The sequence below is a fragment of the Corvus kubaryi genome, unplaced genomic scaffold, assembly GCF_017639235.1.
Source record: "Corvus kubaryi isolate FWS band 111438036 unplaced genomic scaffold, C.kubaryi_AGA036_p1.0 68, whole genome shotgun sequence".
Classification (NCBI taxonomy): Eukaryota; Metazoa; Chordata; class Aves; order Passeriformes; family Corvidae; genus Corvus; species Corvus kubaryi.
Genome location: NW_024582056.1, coordinates 14,352,724 through 14,370,882, shown reverse-complemented (window position 1 = coordinate 14,370,882; position 18,159 = coordinate 14,352,724). Strand labels below are relative to the sequence as shown.

The 18,159-nt window shown below is 36.7% G+C and overlaps 1 long non-coding RNA gene across 1 annotated transcript; it reads left to right on the top strand.

Moving 5' to 3' along the window:
- Positions 1-843: 843 nt before the first annotated feature.
- On the top strand, positions 844-15,144 carry LOC121674506. Its single transcript, XR_006019651.1, has 4 exons — positions 844-953; positions 3,048-3,111; positions 3,387-3,465; positions 12,704-15,144. It is a non-coding gene; the product is annotated as an uncharacterized LOC121674506 (long non-coding RNA).
- The last annotated feature ends 3,015 nt before the right edge of the window (positions 15,145-18,159 follow it).

The window sequence follows — 18,159 nt, the reverse complement described above, 5'->3', positions numbered from 1 at the left end:
TATCACTGTGTGGATGCTCTTTCCTTATCTATGAAAGATGTTATAAATAATATCTTAACAGTCATTTTTGGCATTTGAATCAAAAAGTCTGGAATTATTAGATCAAGAAGTTTTGCCTTATCTTCAAATGTAAGTAATCCTTATATTCTGAAAAAAATGTGTTAAGAAAATAGTACTTTTTAATGATAAAATATTCTTATTTTTTTCCTAATGATCCAATTTGCTGGTATTCTTATGTTCTGCATGCTGAGCAAAGAAAAGAAAGTGATTTTGTGAAGAAAAACCAAAAGAATGCCATGAGACACTATGAAAAAAAACCCTAATCAACCAACCAAAATTGTCAAACCAAACCAATGCATTGTCAAATAACATAAGAAGATTCCAAAGCCAATTAGGACATCACTGGCAGAAGAAACCTGTGAATTAGGGTTACCATCACCTTCTTATGCTTATACACTGGAAGATAAAAAATTCACTTTTAAAAGATCTTCCATAAATTAGCAAGATAAAGTATAAATTGTAATCAGGCAGCTTGTCAACCAGGAAATAATTATGGTGAATTGGCTTGATTGAAAGCAGCATTTTTCTGCCTTGTTTTTCTGTGATGGATATGAATAAATGCCAATAATTCTTAAACACATAGATAACAATTTAACTTTCTAGTACAAGTTAATACCTCTAAAACTAATTAGCTTGCTTCAAAGCATAGTAAATGTTGCAGATCAATAATAATTTAATTCCTAATGTAACACATACATGCATATTTCTGCTAGAGAGATAAGTACCAAGTGGATCAGAAGACACTACTATCAATTCACATTATTTTCTTTATATTGCAGCTGTGAATCCAGATGTACTGACACATCATCATCCTTAATGAAGGTCAGGGTCTGGACTACCAAAGGCAGTTGAAGAAAATTCCACGTACTCTAGAAAGGCCAAGATTTCTCTCAGTATGCTCAATTTAATCATGGCTATATGTACATATTAATAATTTAAACAGTCATCCGTAAGCAGAATGATTTCTTGCTAGTGCAAGTTCCTCTAACATAGAGCTTCTCTGAACACTGCATAGACATGGTTTTAAGAAGCTTTTACCACTTTACATGAGGCACTTAATCCCTTTAAAAAAAAGTGTTGTGTATTATGAACAAATTCACGTAATAGAAATTACCGTAATTTACATTAGGTGATTTAGATACATAGGTGTAGCTGTTTATGTCAGCTGAGGATGTAGGACTAAGTTTATTTTTCCTATCCCTATATCCACAGCATTTTAATAGATAATATTTATAGAAATAAAAGCTATGAATATTTTTTACACTGCATAAATATAGGATAAAAAAAAATCTAAACTGTGTAACAAGCACATAGAATATGCAAACCCATCTGTCCATGTGTGATTTATCTATTAAAAGAGAAACAAAAACTTTGTGTGCATAGAAACCTAGGTGTTGCTGTGATCTGACTTCCAATACAATCTACAGTGTGTGGTTGTGCTATTTTTATTCCCTTTTTATAGACTACAATTCAGTCAATAAAGTTTGAAAAAACTTCAATTAGAAAAACCTCCAAAATAATTACGTAGCTACAGTGTACAACTTTGTTGTGATCTCTTTGAATGTCTTGGCTTTCACTAAAGGAATCAAAGGGAAAGAAATTATCATGATATGACTGTTACTGATACCCTCTCTCTTGGGGGTTCTGGTGACTTAGAGTTATCAAAACTACTTATTGATAAGGCGCAGGCACCATATCAGCTACTAAGCTTATCAGACTTCAGCTGACTCCACTGCATTAGCAGTTACTGTGCACAGCCAGGAGGGGATTAAAGCAGCCTCCTGTTCAGTGTGCACCTCTGGGCTGGCTCTAGGGATCTGAGCAGTATTCTCACCCAAATGTCCAGTGCAATCTTTGTGAAAGGTGCACCTGAGAATCTCCCACAGGCGTCTGGGTTGATTTTGAAACATTATAGTTTTTCTCTGATCTCGGTGAGGGAAATGGCAACCTCCCTATGGCAGGAGAAATGCTTTTCGGAATGTTTGTATAGCCCTAGGCCCATAGAGTACCTACACTCCAGTGATATTTAAAGATACTCATACTTTCTGTTATAACAAAAAAATGAAGTAGTTTTAATCCCAAAGCTAATGAGGGCTGGTTGCTGCTTATCTCTCAGCCTCATATGGCTAGGTTTTCTGATACCCCATACAGGGAGAGCACTCTCAGCCATATTACTGCGCTTGAGACATTCTTGTAATGTCTTTCCATGGTGCCTCAGAAGGATGGCCTTCAGCTTCTCCTCCAGTTAGGGGTTTTCTTGCATTCTTTTGCCAAACTTGAGAGAACTTCATATCTTTGGAACCTCATTTGCTTATCTGTTTTGACTGAAATTTGCTAAGAGGCTTCAGAGTAGGGAGAGAGCCAGCAACGTGCAAGTGCATGCACACATGCACATGTGCCAAGAGAGTCAGAGAGTTCACAGTCTTCAGAGCTTATGTAGCAAACCAGGTTTAAAAGTAAGCTAACATCACTGTACACCTTGTATTCAAGCCAGCATATTTTTGTTAATTTCTTTTAGCTCAGACGTTGATTTCACACTCACTGGGACTCTTGTAAATGACTGCCAGAGAACTTCTGGCTAAAACATCTGTATTAGTTCAGAATTACTGGGTTTCATGGTTTCCATTTACTGAGACTCTGTTATCTCCTACCATTTCTGCAATGGGTTTTAGGTTAGAATCTCTGCAGTTATTTTAGATTTTAGGATATCAACCCAGTTGTTGTTCATTTTCTTTTAAGGGAAAAACTGTCACTTTGATGTGTTAGAGTTTCCCACACTGAAAAGTCTTCACAGCAAAATATTTAGACTAGCTCATGATTCCTGTCTTAGGGCCCTTGTTAGATGTAAGAGCAAACCACTGTCTTCACTTTAACTTTGCCTCATGGGGCACAGAAAAAGTGCTGTTCATCTGACCAGTTTTAGGCTATATATAAAATACTAGTTCTTATCTTCTAACAAAAACTCTTCATTATTGGTATCTTCACAGGGTCAGACTGTGATGGAAGACACAGGGCATAAAGAAAGGAGGCATGGACAAACAGATAAAAGAGGTAGGGAAGAAAAGTAAAAAAGCAATCCTTTCTTGCTATCTTTTCTCCAGTCTCTCTTCATCTGAAGACCAGGAGAAAAATATTACACAGATATAGCTCCTAAGGGCACAAACAGGACATTTATTTGGCCTGTGGCATTCAGGTAAAAAGGTGAGAGATTTTAGAAAGCTTTTCAGATGAATGGCTCCATAAGGTTCTGAGGGCATGGGTGGATGGGTTTAAAAGGTAGAATTCACAGTAAATTTTAACTTCAGTTATTTCAAAATCCCTTATAGGATGCTGTTGCTTTCATATTAGAAGGAGGATGGGCATGTGAAAAAAAACTGAAGCAAGAGCCCTGTCGGAGGAATCCAGGTAGTTAAAGAACTGGAGACCACATTTAGTAGGCTCAACATTATGCACTGTATTAGCAGGACCTTGTTCTGACTCAAAGCTCCCAGAAATATAGCTGTTACCATCAAAGTCTCTGAAAGTAACAATAACAACAGCTGCAGCAGCAGCAGCAACAACAATGCCATAATAATAATAATGACAATAATAATAATAAATCAGAAGTTAGATTCTGGTACCACCATCCCAAGCAACAATAACAACAACAGCAAAAGCAACAGCAACAATAGTAATAATAATTATAGTAATAATAGTAACAACAACAATAGTAATAATAATAATCATAAAAATAGTAATAATAAAATTCCAGAAGTCAGATTCTGGTACCACCATTCCAAGAGGCTCAAATGGATGAGGGAGGAGAGAAAAGATAATCCCAAACCCCAACGTGATTACAAAAGCTTTTTTTTCCCCCCCTCAGGAGCAACAAGTAAGGCTGAGATAAGTGTGCCAGGTCAAGATTCACTGGGTTTTATTGAATTGCATTGTTTTATGTAATGTGTTGAAAAAATGAAAACCTGCTGAAATTTGAAAGGCATACACTGTCCTTTCGACTGTAAATAGCTCATGGTTACTCATGAATGCACATTGGAGGAAAAGATGGAAAGATGACGTGTGGAATGGGAAGAAAAAAATACCAGAAAAATCCCCATTCACATTTTACTCTACATGCTATTTACCACAAAAAATAAAAAAATTAAAAAATGAAAAAAAAAATCTGCTTTTTATTACATGGAAGTTTTTCATCAAGTATCACTCAGGAAAACTACTCTGTGTATACTCTTATCACAAAAAAAAAATCATTTTAGCTTTCACATATATTATTTTTCCCACTTTATTTTGCAGATACAAGGTTAGTCATTTAATTGATCTTGCCTGTGTTAGGGAAAAAAAAAATCCACAGGATTGGAGGTTAGATTAGGGAAGATGGTACAAGAGGTAGCCTGAAGTTTAGTACAAATCTAGTTTGCAAGACTGGCTTGGAGCTCACATATAAGTTAACATATACATTTCAAACAGGAAGAGGATTTTACATAAAATGCAAATGAGCGAAGCTGTACATAAAAAAATTGTACCCTGTATATGCAGTTCATACAGTGTATAAACTTGCAGGCGTGTCTCTTTGTATAATATGTAAAATGTTGAGGAAATTTGAATATGTTTTTCTGTTTATCGAAATCTGGAAGAAATTGGGCTGAGAATGACTACAATAGCTCATTTTGGGAAAGGTGTTAAAATGAAATTATGAGATTTAATTACCAATTATTGTTTTTCATCAGCAGCACAAAAACACCAATGGTCAAATTACTTCAGATGAACAGACACATTATTTTATATGATCCAAAAATGGGTTTTGCCATTTTGCATGTTTAATATAAATAACTGTAAATTTAGTTTTAAAGCATTCTGAAGAACTAGATTAAATGTTCATGTTAAGAAATGTTAAAATGAAGCTTCACTCCTTGACAAGCCTACGCCCCCCTAAAAATCTCCCAGCAGACAAACAAACAATAACAACAACAAAAAAGAAAACTAAGCCAAAAAAATCCAACCAAAAAAAAAGATTAGAAGGCTGGGACATCAGGAATGAGCATTTTATCAGACTGAACCAGGATAATTTCTGTGAAACCACGTTTAACTTTAGTAGAAAAGTAAAGAGGTTGTAAGGACCACAACAGGAATATAAAGGAAAATTTGAGTTTCGTTGTGATGCTATATGTACACGCACATCTGAGACCAGGAAGCATAAAAGAGGTAAATTTGCTGCCACTGATGTCCTCTGTACTTTAAAGGAGAAATTAAAAACAGATCAGAGAATCTTCATGACTGGTGTCTTGGGAAGAACCACACCTTGGATGCACTTCTTTCCCTAACCAAGAAATATCAGGTGCTTAATCTACGGGGTGTAAGCAAGACTTGAAATCAAAGTGCGTAGGACAAGCTCTGTGTCTGAACATAACATGATGAGGCAGAGCTCTTCAGCTGTGTTGAAATTACTCCAGCTTAGGGGGATAACATAATGACAGCCTGTTACTGGTCTTGGGAAATATCTGGCTGAAGGAGAAGTGGTCAGTTTACCAAGGAGTGTTTGGTGAAGTGAAGATAATGTGCTGAATGTAACCAGGCTTGATTATAGTGCAACAGTTCTGGTGACCCATTGCCTACTGAACCAGAAGCAAACCAGGGTTTTCACAGTGGCTGTTAATGGTATCAGGGTCACAGGCATGACACTGACACCTTATTCACACTGGAGACTGTGTGAAATTTAAAAGAAAATATTATCTGGTACTTGGCAATAATTAACACTCAAAACAGTCTTTAATGGAATTAATGTGTTGACAGTATCTTCTACAGTCAAAGTATTTGTTTGGCTAAATGAACCAGCTAAACACTAATTCGTTGTGGTAGTGTGCTCCAGGCAGTGAAAGAATGGTGCCTTCTGCAATGCTAACTGAGTGGAACAAATTCTTGGACTTGGGTTTTCTACAATTACAGCTTCAAGGGAATTTAAGTCTAGCCGTAGACTCTGGTTTGGGCACCATATGTCATGTTAATGAGGTCATGGTTCATTAGGGGACCTTATCCCAGCAATGCGTTTGACAGTCTGGTATGTCAGAACACCATCAAGAAAACAGTTTGATTAAATAGCTCAGATGAAAATGACCTGCTGACAAAGGTGAAGTGTCAGCAGAGAAGAGATTGTAATGGAGTTGCACAGTGAGGAGGAACCAGCCAGCCATCTTTTTGAACCAGAGGTCAGATGGCATGCCATGAATATTGCTATAGATACCTGATGATGCTGATAGCATGAACTTTTATAATCTTGTGCTTACATGAAGTTGCTGTGATATTATCTCGAGATGTGTTCAGCTTTGAACTTGTTTTCTCTGATTTATTTAATTTTTAAGTATTACAGTTCCTCTCCTAACTGACAGAAACAGGATAGTTTTAGTATTTGCCCCATTTGGTAGTGTAGAAAATTAAAATTAAAAAAGGCATGTTCAGTGGGGGGAGAAGGCATGTTTGCTGGGGTGAGAGTTGGACTTCACTTCAAGATGATGTGTCAGTGCTTTCGTGCTAATCTAGGATTTGCAAGACTTAGTTTATTCCCCTGACTGGTCACATGCCTGGCATATAAACAAATCACTGGGCCTGATGTTCCATACAGAAATAAATGGTGGAGTTGGGATGCTTAGAACATCTAATTAAACCTGACTGCGGGACTAATGAAGCTTTTCTGACTTGTAGTAATAAAGCTAGCTGCCATGTCTTATCTCTAATTACCCTTCCTCTCCAGCCCACCCCTTCTGACTAACAAGTCTATGGAGAGCAGAGTGCCACAGAAAAGGGATGTTTTCTCCTTCTGTCTATTCTCAGATTCTGGCTTTCCCTTTCTCAAGCTATCTGGCTTTCTGCACACTCCTCCCAACATTTTTCATGCAGGCCTCTGGGTGTGTCATTAATCCTTTGCTTTGGAAACCTGCTCTTTACTCTTCTCCAGATAATCTACCTCGTCAGCTAAGCAGGCAGTCATGTTGGGGGTTTAAAAAACAAAAAAGCAGATTTTGTATCATATCTCATTCATGGCCCAGAACTGTCTGCTGAAGAGACTACTCACTCCAGTGAAGGTACTTCATCCAGCTCCTCTGCTGTGGAGTTTAGTGAGGGGGGCACAAAGTAGGAGTACTATAGAGCTGAGCCCTTCAGATGTGTCCAGATAGATCTCCATGCAGCTTGTGAGTGATATGCTCAGAAAGAAGCAGTAACTTGTGAGTGATATGCTCAGAAAGAAGCAGTAACTCAGACAAAACGTGCCAGGGGACTTCACATACTTGTAGAAGGCTTTTCACAGCTTCACTATTAGATACTTTGCTGAAATTCCTCCAAAGTCCTGTTTTGAAGTTGGGTAGCTTTGTTCTTCCCTTGTCTGTCTGTGAAAGAAAGTGTTGTCTGTTCTATTCTTTTACCATGAGGGAGTTAAAAAGATAAGATAAAAACTTGGTTTTTTTGTGATTCAGTTAGTCCTTTCTTTGATCTTGGGAAGGTACAGCTTTTATTGAAATGCACCGTTTGTTTGTTATGAATTTGGAACTGCTCATTGCTTAAAGCTAGCCTGTTTTTTGATATGAAGCCTCTGTTCCACATGTCAAAAGAAAAAAAACCCAGTGTACTACTGTTTACTGATTGGTGCCAACTGTAATTATATGCTTGTCTACATGGGGAAGTTGGCCTATTTGAAATGTTAGAGAAATACTATTTGACCTCAAAATGTTCTTGAATTTTTCTTCAAAGATGTCTCCTCATAGGACCTTATTTCTAGTATATTTTCATTATTTGCCATAGGAAAAAAACAATTGGTTTTCCTGTTAGGTTTTTTCCCAATATACTGGAGCAAATTAAAGGTGTTATGATTTTTTCCAGCAAGATAGCTTTTCTGCTTTGTCTTTGAGCACCCTTTCTTCCTCTTGTTTACTTCCACAGACCTTGCCTTCAACTGCTTTTTTTCATTTACACAGATACTGTAGTCTTTTGAGAAATGTCCTGGAGTGGCATTCTTTTTCTCCCTTGTCATCTTTATTTCTCTGTGTATTTTCCTTAGAAAAGTATAATTATGAATGATCTTCGGCAGAAATAGAATCTAGCCAATATTCTAAAAGTTCAGAGGGGTTGCCAGGAGGTAATCATAGAATAAAACTCCCCAAATTTCAGCATTAATCAGCTATGAGAATTTTGTTCAGGATCATCTATCTGCTGAAAAGCTTGATTATTCCTTTATAGAGCAGTAAAATCAATAGAACTGCTCTGTTGTGAAACCTCCTAAAATGAAAATAAAGCCTAGAAAAATAACTTGTTTTCCATTTACACTGTATACTGTATTTTACACTGTATACACTGTATTTTACCTTGAAGGTTTTTGTTACTGTTGGCTCCCTTTTTTTAACAAATGGAGCAGATAATTTTCATTTTTACTTCTGGAAATGCTTCTTTCTTCTATGACAAGTATCCTAGCATATCTTCACAGGACAGTCATCTCGTGCTACCTTTTAAGTCCTTGAGCTGACACTGAGCCATCAAGTGGATCTCTCTGCAGAACACCACCACACTGGGAAGAGATGCTTTCTAAGTCACAGATTTCTGTACAGTCTGTGCAGTCACATTCATTTGAGGGTCACACTTAGGAGGTGCAGAACTAATTACATCAGGTGTAGACTTGCTATGATTCAGGCGTGCAATTCTTCACACTTAGTTCCACAAGGGACTGACTAGCTACAAGTTCTTCAGTTAGCACTCCATTTAGCACTACGTAGCAACTGAAACAGCATAGTGGGTTGAACCCAAGTTGATGGACTTTGTGTGCTTGATGCTTAGCTGCATCAAACCACAACAACCAGGTAGATTTCTTAGAAATATAATAAATGTAGTCTGTGTTGATTTAGTTTTGCTGCTATATTGCACTAAAAACCTGCTTAACTTATTCCCCACTTTCAATCCTGGATCTCTTTCATTAGAAATTTCACTACAGAATGGACACAGTAGAATTGAGAGTCTCTGAGATTTGGCATAAGATAGGTGATTCCTGCTGTGATTATGAATCTGGATAATCTTTGTGAAAGATCCCAGTCTTTGGGTTGTCATTTTTGTTGTATTCCTTCAGGAAATTTGTTCCTGTTAGCTTATTAGTGGTAGAAAATACCAATAAAAGCTTTGGAAGCTGTTACTTGACCTCAAAGCTGAACTTACCTCTTATTTCACTGTATTTAAAATTGAATCACACAACTTTGCTTTTCTGTGTGGCTTTTTACATGTGTTTTATTTCACCTGAAAGAGTTAATAACCAGCATATGCCATGAGATGCAGGCACTATGTAACACTGCTGAACTTTTCCAAAGCAATTGTCTTATTTCATATTTCTTGCCTGGAATCTTTGAAAATATATTTACAATGATATGCAGGTGTGGGCCAAGGTCTTACCATGGGGATCTTTCTCTGGGTCTTATTTTATTGTTATGTATATTAGAGTAAGAAACTGACTGTGTTTGTCAAGGCCAAAGAGTCTTCAAGCAGCACGTCAGTGTTGTAGTAGGGTTGGTATGAGGGTATATTGTGGGATATAGAAGCCTACTGAAGTTACAAAAGACCTGAATTATTTTTCTTTACCTAATTAGCAGCAACCACCTATCCTATATTTATAAGCACTTTTAAACTGTCTTACTGTGAAGTCTATGAGATTAACCCTAATCAAGAGTTTCAAACTGCTTCCAACAGTGATTTTAGGAAGTCTTTTTAATCTAAACTAGATGTAAATGACAGGGAGTGTTCATTCAGTCAGTTGTGGCATTTCAGCTGGGCGGTGGTAATTAACAACCAAGACAAGAACAGATTCTTAAATAATTTCTTAGGCATAATTGCCCTGTGAACCAAGTCTATTTTGGTGCAGCTGACAGAGTGCATAGGTTCTTGTTTGATAGATAATATATTTTTTTCACAGTAATAAACCAGTATTTGTGTTTTATTACTGTAGCTTTATTTTGTTGTATGACATGCTACATATACAAGAAAGACTAAAATATAATTAAAGAAAAATACCAACATTTGTAGAAATTACATGAGGTGCACCATTTCACCAGTGCAAGGATAGTACTTAAAAAACTTTCCTTAAGCTTTCGGCCAAAATCTGATTTTCTATTTTTCATGGGCTGAAATCAGTAAAAATAAAGATTGAAGACAGTAATCTTGTAACAATTTTTCAGAGAGTGACAATCAGAAAAATTGTATCATATATAGTACACAGATTTGTAGTGCATGTTAGAAGGTTTGGCAGAAGGTGGGGGGGAAGAGGATAACCTGTGAGTGGAAACTGTAAGGAAGATTTATTGTATTAATATCACATTTCAATGTTTCTTCAAAGTAGACAAGTTATTCATTTTTAGGATTTTGCCTATTAGACGTATTGTTACTTATTTTACTGACATCATGATTAGTCTTACTCCAATGCCAAGTATGAACTTTCACTTCTTGGGAAAAAAGTAATTTAGCTAGGTTTCAGGTTTTCAGAAGATGATGAGTTGGAGAGAAATTTCTCAGAGCCAATAGCAACACCATGAAATTACATTAGTTAAAGTAAATTATACTACCATAAGCAGATTTTCTTGTATTGCTGAATTATTAGTCTTTAGTTTGTTATTTCTCCCCTTCTTCTCTCACACTTTGAGAGAACTGGGAGGTGACATGCTCATATATTAAGAATTGTCTAAGAGAGGAAAATATAAGCTTTGCTTATGTGCTGATAACCTGACAGGATAGCATACCCATGAAAATTACTGAAAGAGACTGATGGAACTTTAAGTCTCATGTTCCAGGGCCTGAGAGAGGTTGTTTTGCTGAATAAGGTAGCTTTGGGATGACAGTCTAAAAATTTACTTGGAAGATATAAATTGGCTTACATGCAGTTGTCAGCTGCTCTACTCACCATACAGACACTGAGCAATAGGGGACAAAATCTCTTTATACAGATTTTGGGGTTGTCAGTATTGGAAACAACTGCTGAACCTGCTAATGCCAGGTTATTACCACAGTGTAGAAGAACAGTAATTTAAAATAATTGGCATTTTGTAAGATAGATTGAGTTTCTACTATTTTTCTCGTTGCTTACCTGATGTGAGAATAAGACTGTTGGGGTTTTATTTTAATCGAGACGCTTCCAGTCGCTCTCCATGTTTGTCTGTCTCTCCCCCTCTCTGTCTCACACATACACATGCACACACATGAGTAATTTGAAAATTACTAGTACAGCCATCAAGCCAAGGAGGCTGCAACACTTTAATTTGTAGCCTGCTCCCCTTTTCATACCAAAGACAGCATTTAAGGTAAAAGAGCTGTCTATCAGTTTTGCTGTTTCAACTTGTGTCTGAAATGAACTTCCAGTCTCTGGGACAGGTGCCCATTGCAGGGATGTCTTGTGAAGGAAACAGAAATGTCCCAAAACTCAGTAAACAACATAACAGCTCTTCTTTCAGTAATGGTGGAGTCTCCTCTAATACAAAGGGTTTGAGACCTGACTCAAGAAAATTTAGATTAACTTACATTAGAATCCAGCAGGTTGTCCATAAAACCTCCCTTCAAAAAACCAAACAAAACCAAACAAATTAAACCAAAACAAAACAAAAAAACACCCCTAACCTCTTTCCACTTTCTAAACAATCCAAGAAAAGCAGAATCCTGAGAAGATTTAGTTATTTAATAAAGACCAGTTAAATCAGTTTCCTGCTGCTCAGTGCTTTTAAGGAAATTTATCTCTTCTGTAGTTTGAGCTTTGCTAAAATATAAGAATATAAATATGTTTTTTTAATTTATAAACAAAAAACCTCGCCAAAAACACCTTTAATCTTAAATTTAAGGAAATCATAACCTTTAGGTGGGGTAAAATGAAATCAAATCAGAGACAGATGTCTGTGGTTTATTCTCTTATAACGGACGGAGCTGAAATTCTGCCATTGTACTGCTAACAGAATTAAAGTAAATAATGGAATTACTCCAGATTTCTGATTGCAGCTAAATGTTAACATAGGAAATAGGAAATAGGAGTACTGTGAGATTACACAGAGCAAAGGAAGTTTGGAGACAGTCCCTAGTTAGTTAAACCACTTTATTTTACATAGGTGAAATCCAGCACAATTTTGGTAGAGTCACACTATTCCTACCCTCCTCTTTACAGATGCAAAAGCTAAATCAAATGCCTTGGTCACAAATAAATTAAATTAAAATGTTTCCTTTTTACATGTACTTCAACTGCAGTCACCAAATAAAGTGGAGTTTGAGGGTTCTGTCTGCTCTTTAATCGAACAAAAATTCAGCAAGTATTAAGTTTGCTCCTTTCTTGTATAGACTATATATCATTATGATGGGAATTGCTTTATGCACTCACTAATGCAATGTATGCAGATTATTTATAAAAACTGAGCTCTAGGTAGTCTAGTTAAAGTATAAATAACCTGGTGTTACTTGCTTCATATTAAATTTACTCAACCTTGACAAAAGGAAGAGTGTCAACTTTCTGACAATCAGATGTCAGGTACCAATTGGACTACATCTTCCCTTCCTCAGATTAAACAGTCTAACCATGTGCTGTCAACTCAGCCCAATTCTACCAACTCTAATTGACTGAATTTCTGTCCATCTCCCTGTCCCTGTCTTTCCCTAGACTGAGTACACACAACTTTTGAGAAGATTTACAAGAACTGGAGTCAGTGAAGATCTCTCAGAGTCAGGCATTGGGAATTGGCACAACTTATGTCTGTACACTAAAACTTTAATCTTTGAAACATTTTAAGTAAGATATCTAAGAATGTAAAATTTAGCTAAATACTAATATACAACCATTTTATTTGGATTTGAGCAGTGCTATGCTAATGAGGAGTACAGTACATGTTAGTAAAATACCAAGGGAAGAATAAGGAATTATGCAGAGTGTGTGGATATGAACTAAATAATATATTAGAAGTAGCTGAGGGCTATCTGAGGGGCATAGAAATTAAAATGGATGATTTTAAGATAATTTTTGAATAACTGATGGGAAAAATGGTTCCTGCTTGTTAGGATGAGTTAGCAGAGACAGGAGGGAGAGGATGACACTGCATTGATATTTTCAGCATGTGTATGTAGATGTTTTAGGGACACCTAGAGATACCTGGCAGAGGTCCAGTCATAAACATTTGACAATGACAATTTTGTCCTAGATGACTAATATGTCATGCAATGAATGGGAATGGTGGGGGAAATGCCTTAGTGTCAGGAAAAGAAGATAAAATGTCCTTGGCAGGCTCCAGAAGAAAAGTACCAGTAGCTGGGCAAGAGTCAGAGCTGGGTGGAGAACTGGGGCAAATGTACCTTGTGGTCAGTAGAGGACACAAGCAGGTGAGAATGACCAGTGAAAGAAGCTGATCAGTTTACTGTGCAGAGAAGTCTGGGCTGATATTAAGCATTTCTCAGCTTCTGTCCCATCTATGTCTGCATACACATTCTCCTTCCAGATGATTTTTGTCTGTCAAAATCAAAAGGGAAATAGCAATATCTGAGCTCTCTGGCATTTTGGGGATATCAGGAGTGAAAATGCAGGCCAGCAGCATGCCTGGCATTCCATGCTAAAAGTCAAAAAGGCAGATCAGCCTGCATGTGTGAATATCCTGTTATGTGTCTGAGACTTGGAAACTTAGTTGTTTTCTTACTTCATAGCTTTGTAACTGCCACACTGTCAGTCTGAAGTGATTTTAAAAATATCACTTTTGTAGTTAGGAAGTAAAATGGGATTTATTCAGCTTTGTTACCCACTCACTGTTCATGAAAACATATATCAAACATCTCTAACTTGCTAATTTCACAAACTTTGATCTTGTGCATTCACATGAATGCAAGGAAATGATGGGGACACAAATTTTGCCTTTTTTTACTTTTTCATTAAGGGAAAAAAATCTATTTAGGTATTAAATAAAGAATAAGTGCACCATTTTGGGACTGAATCAGCTACATTATCAAATTATGGAAACTTGTAAAAAATAGAAACTATGATGGCATAAAAAAATGGAAAGTCTTCATGAGAAACTTGGTATTATACTATTCCTAACCAAAAGACTGAAAATGTAAAGAAATCTTTGGAGAGCAAATAAAACCCCTCAAAACAAACCCCAATGTTTTGTAAAGTATTATGCCTGCATTTTCAGAGAGAGCCCATAGATACGTAGTCAGAGTTCAGATGCTGGTCCTTCACTCCTTTAGGGGATGAAGAAATACTAAGCTCCCAAGGCACCAGGGCCAACTACAGCTAGTGAGTCATGATCATGCACTAGAGTCATCCACTGCTGTTACAAATTGGTGATTTGTCTCTCCTTAGCCTAATCAAATCATTAATAAATGGTGTTGAACAAAAGGTGTTATAGAAGCTGAGAAAAGTATGATATCCAAGCCTTTATATGGGTTTCCACGCAGACCGGAAGCCCATATATTTCCTCATGTATTGCCTAGGTCTTGAAAGCACAAAGTTGTCAGATTCAAATGATGAAATGTTTTTATCCAGCTGCACTGTCCTTCTCTGCTGTTAAATTGTTAATTAACAACTTAGGAGCATGCAGTTTTGAAGTTGATATAAGGCAATATTTTTTAAAATGTTGATTTACTGTCATGTCTGAACATGATAAACCATTGATTTTTATAACAGGCAAGGATGTATCATCAGGAATCTCTGTATTTTTTTCTCTGAAAATATAATTTGTCATATCTTTCAACAGGTATAAATCAGCAAAGCTTTAAACCATTTGTTGTAGTCTGCCAGTGAACACTAGCTGAAAATCTAGCCCACTTTTAAGTGGATTAAAATAAAATGTATGGAGAAGACTGAGTTCTAAAAGCTGTATTTGCTGCTTGAAATATCTGAGAAATTAAAATAATGAAACATAAATCTCTGGACATTGAGAAGCCACAGCTACTACATACAGGGTAGTATACCTTCCTTTTTCATAACACTGGATTGAATTTTTCAGCAGATATGTACTGATGTTATCAACCTGAAATGAAGTTATGTTTGATTTCTCAAGCTTTTCAGTTTTTATAACTTTTTGTGTCTAAACCAAATAAATACTTTCTTGCATATCTTCTGTTTCTCTTTTTCTTCCATATCTCTCAGTCACCCTAGCTTTACATTATTTGGTGGTAGAATCATTGGTAGAATTTAGGCCTTAAGTAATTCTGAATAAATTCGTAAAAGTCTGTGAAAAGGCCAGATAAAAGATTGAATTTCTTGTCTTCATTTGCACATCAAGTTGAATCTGTGCTAAAGTCTTTGCTGTCATTGCTCATTTTTAGCATAAAACCAACAGAACTACTAGATGAAAAAAAATACAGCTGACTCACACAGCACCAAATAATAAGCATATTGATTTTGAAGATTACATGTTTTAAAGCAATTTAAGACTGTGGTGGTTATTTGTGGTGGCCTGTTAACCTGTGATTCTGAATGTTCCCCTTGTTCCCTCCCTAGCCTTGGCCACTCCCTCGGTTTCTCCCTGTTTGCTTCTGTACCCCAACCTTGCCCAGGGACCGCCCCCGGGCCCCTGACAAAACCACCCCGCACTCAGAACACGCTCTTTCTACCTCTGAACATCATGGGGACAAGATGTGATTAAAGCCATCTCAAACCCTCATGAGAGACCCTTCTCTGCCTTCTTTACCACCACTGCATTGTAATGCTGCTGGCTGCCGGAGCCAGATGGCGGGGCTGTCCAAATTGGACTCCAGGATGCGACTGATCGCATGGCCCTAGGAAATCCTCCCTGGGCTCTCAGGGAGCAGCAGCCTGCTAGGCACAGTCCAGCGGTTACAACAGTTATTATAGTTGAGCTGATTTATAAACATGAATTAATTAGAAAAAAGCCAGATATTTCTTACATTGAGGTATTTAAGTGAGAGGTAGGATTCCTATGACTGATGTTCCTGTCTCTGTTGCACGTATTCACCCTGAACTCTTTCCATAATCAATGACCACCAATCTAGTCAACAAAAAACAAGCTATGAGTTGCTTTACCCCAAAGCAGACTTCTGAAACAGACCTGATGAGCCATTTGTTAAACAAGGCTGTTTCTCTTGCGTCTCTTTAAGGAAAACGCATCTTGACTAAATTAGTTGTAAACATTTACCTCAAGTGTTTAAATTAATCTTAGGTGTGTAATATACGGTTCTGTCAGTGGGGTGACAAATGTCCTTGTGTAGATACATATTTCTTCTCTCCCTAAACAGAGGAGCTTTTGATAATCAGTTTTGTTAACCAGGCTAGGTACTGAAATTCTGCATGACTGAAGCTATACGGATCCTTCTTCCGTGCACTCACTTTCTGGAACACAAATACACTATATGAAAAATGCAATCACTTTGTACCGAAGTGAATTTCATGCCATTGTTACAGAGTATTTTTTGCCAGAAGTTCATGAAAAATATAACCACAGAACTATTTTTATCCCATTTTGGCAATCATGAGACCACAGCAAGTGAAAAAACTTCTTGAAAAGTTGTTTTTAGATCTCTCTTATTCCTACCTTTATTTCATGTTGTACTTATAGTAGTTGCTGTATGGAAAAAATTTTAGGGTTGCAGTTGAAGTAGATAGGATGATTCCCTTTGATTTTGATGAGCTTTTTCAGATATAGTTCTAATTTGTATGAAAATAAATGTAAATTTGCAGATATTGTTTACATATATCTTAAGGAGTTCCAACATCACTTCAGAAGTATTATTAAAATTAAATTGTACTTTTATTGAAGGTCCTTGAAGGGATCTAGATTACACATCACTTACCCTATGCAAATCAAAAAAGTTCATTGAAGGTCCATCTGAAAAGACACAGTCTTCTGTAGAATTATCATCTAAGTGAACATCTTGTAAACATATGTCTTGGGGTGACATATTTTTTTCCCGAACCTGGTGGGGGAGGGGTGGTTGTGCCTTCTCTCAGAGGATATATTTCTAAATTTGGCCAAACCAGAACAAATTAATTAAATTGTATTGTGTTTTAGAATAGTAACTCAGAAATATTAATACCATGACACACCTTTAGGTTCTGACTTCATTGATATCGTAAATCTCGAGCAACGGCATAGCTGTCAGCAGAGACCTTCATTAGAGTGATAGGGATTTGGGATACTCTGTAAAAATGACACTGCATGGAAATTGCTTATCAGGCTTAATTTAAATATTGGCTGGCAAGTCTGCTTCTTTTAGACTGCAGAATTTGGTTTAAGTCTTCAGGACAATACTGGCAGAAAGCTCACTGAGATAACCGTGTTTCTGGCCAGAGCACATGGAATGTATCAACCAAAAAAAGGAGTGGCTAAAGGGCTGAATTTCTCAATAGCATCCATGTAAACTGTGTTTTTGCTTTCCAGATTGCACAGCAAGGAGGAATACTACTGCTCATCAACAATATCCTAAGGAAAAACCCCAGCTAATTAGAAAAACACTGCTGGGGGAAAAAAAAAACCAAACCAAAACAACAACAAGCAAGCACAACAACAACAGAAAAACAAAACAAAACAAAAAAAAAAACAAAGCAAAAAAACCACCAACCTCCCCCACCAAAAAAACCCAAAAAACAAAAGCAATATTAAAACCCCCCACAAACAACAACAACAAAAACCCAAACCAAATAAACAAACAAACACACAAACAAAAATCACCTTTCCTGAGCTTCCTCGATGTCTTCTAAAGACGGGGAGGGGCAGGGAACTAACTAGTGACTCTTGATTTCGGGTAAAAAGTAGCTATATTTGATGGATTATAAAGATCTTCTTTGTCTCCTTTAGACTCCCCAATCACCTGTCTTCTTTTTTATTTTTTTATCAAGTTGCTCAGAATTCTGAATTGAAATTATTTATATCACAGCAGAAATCTGTTTGTAGTTTTTTTGTGGGCTTTTTATTGATATTGTTGTTACCAAGAAAAAACATCTTTTATTCAATTTTTAATGAAATGAGCACTCCTAAGCCAACTTATGCATTGTCTTTTTCTTTTCTAGTAACCTCCGAGGTTTTCCCTCTCTGTCTTGGCTTAATGTAACACTTTCAAGGATCTTGCTTATTTCAAAAGTATATTTTGCCTTACAGTTATGCACGAGCA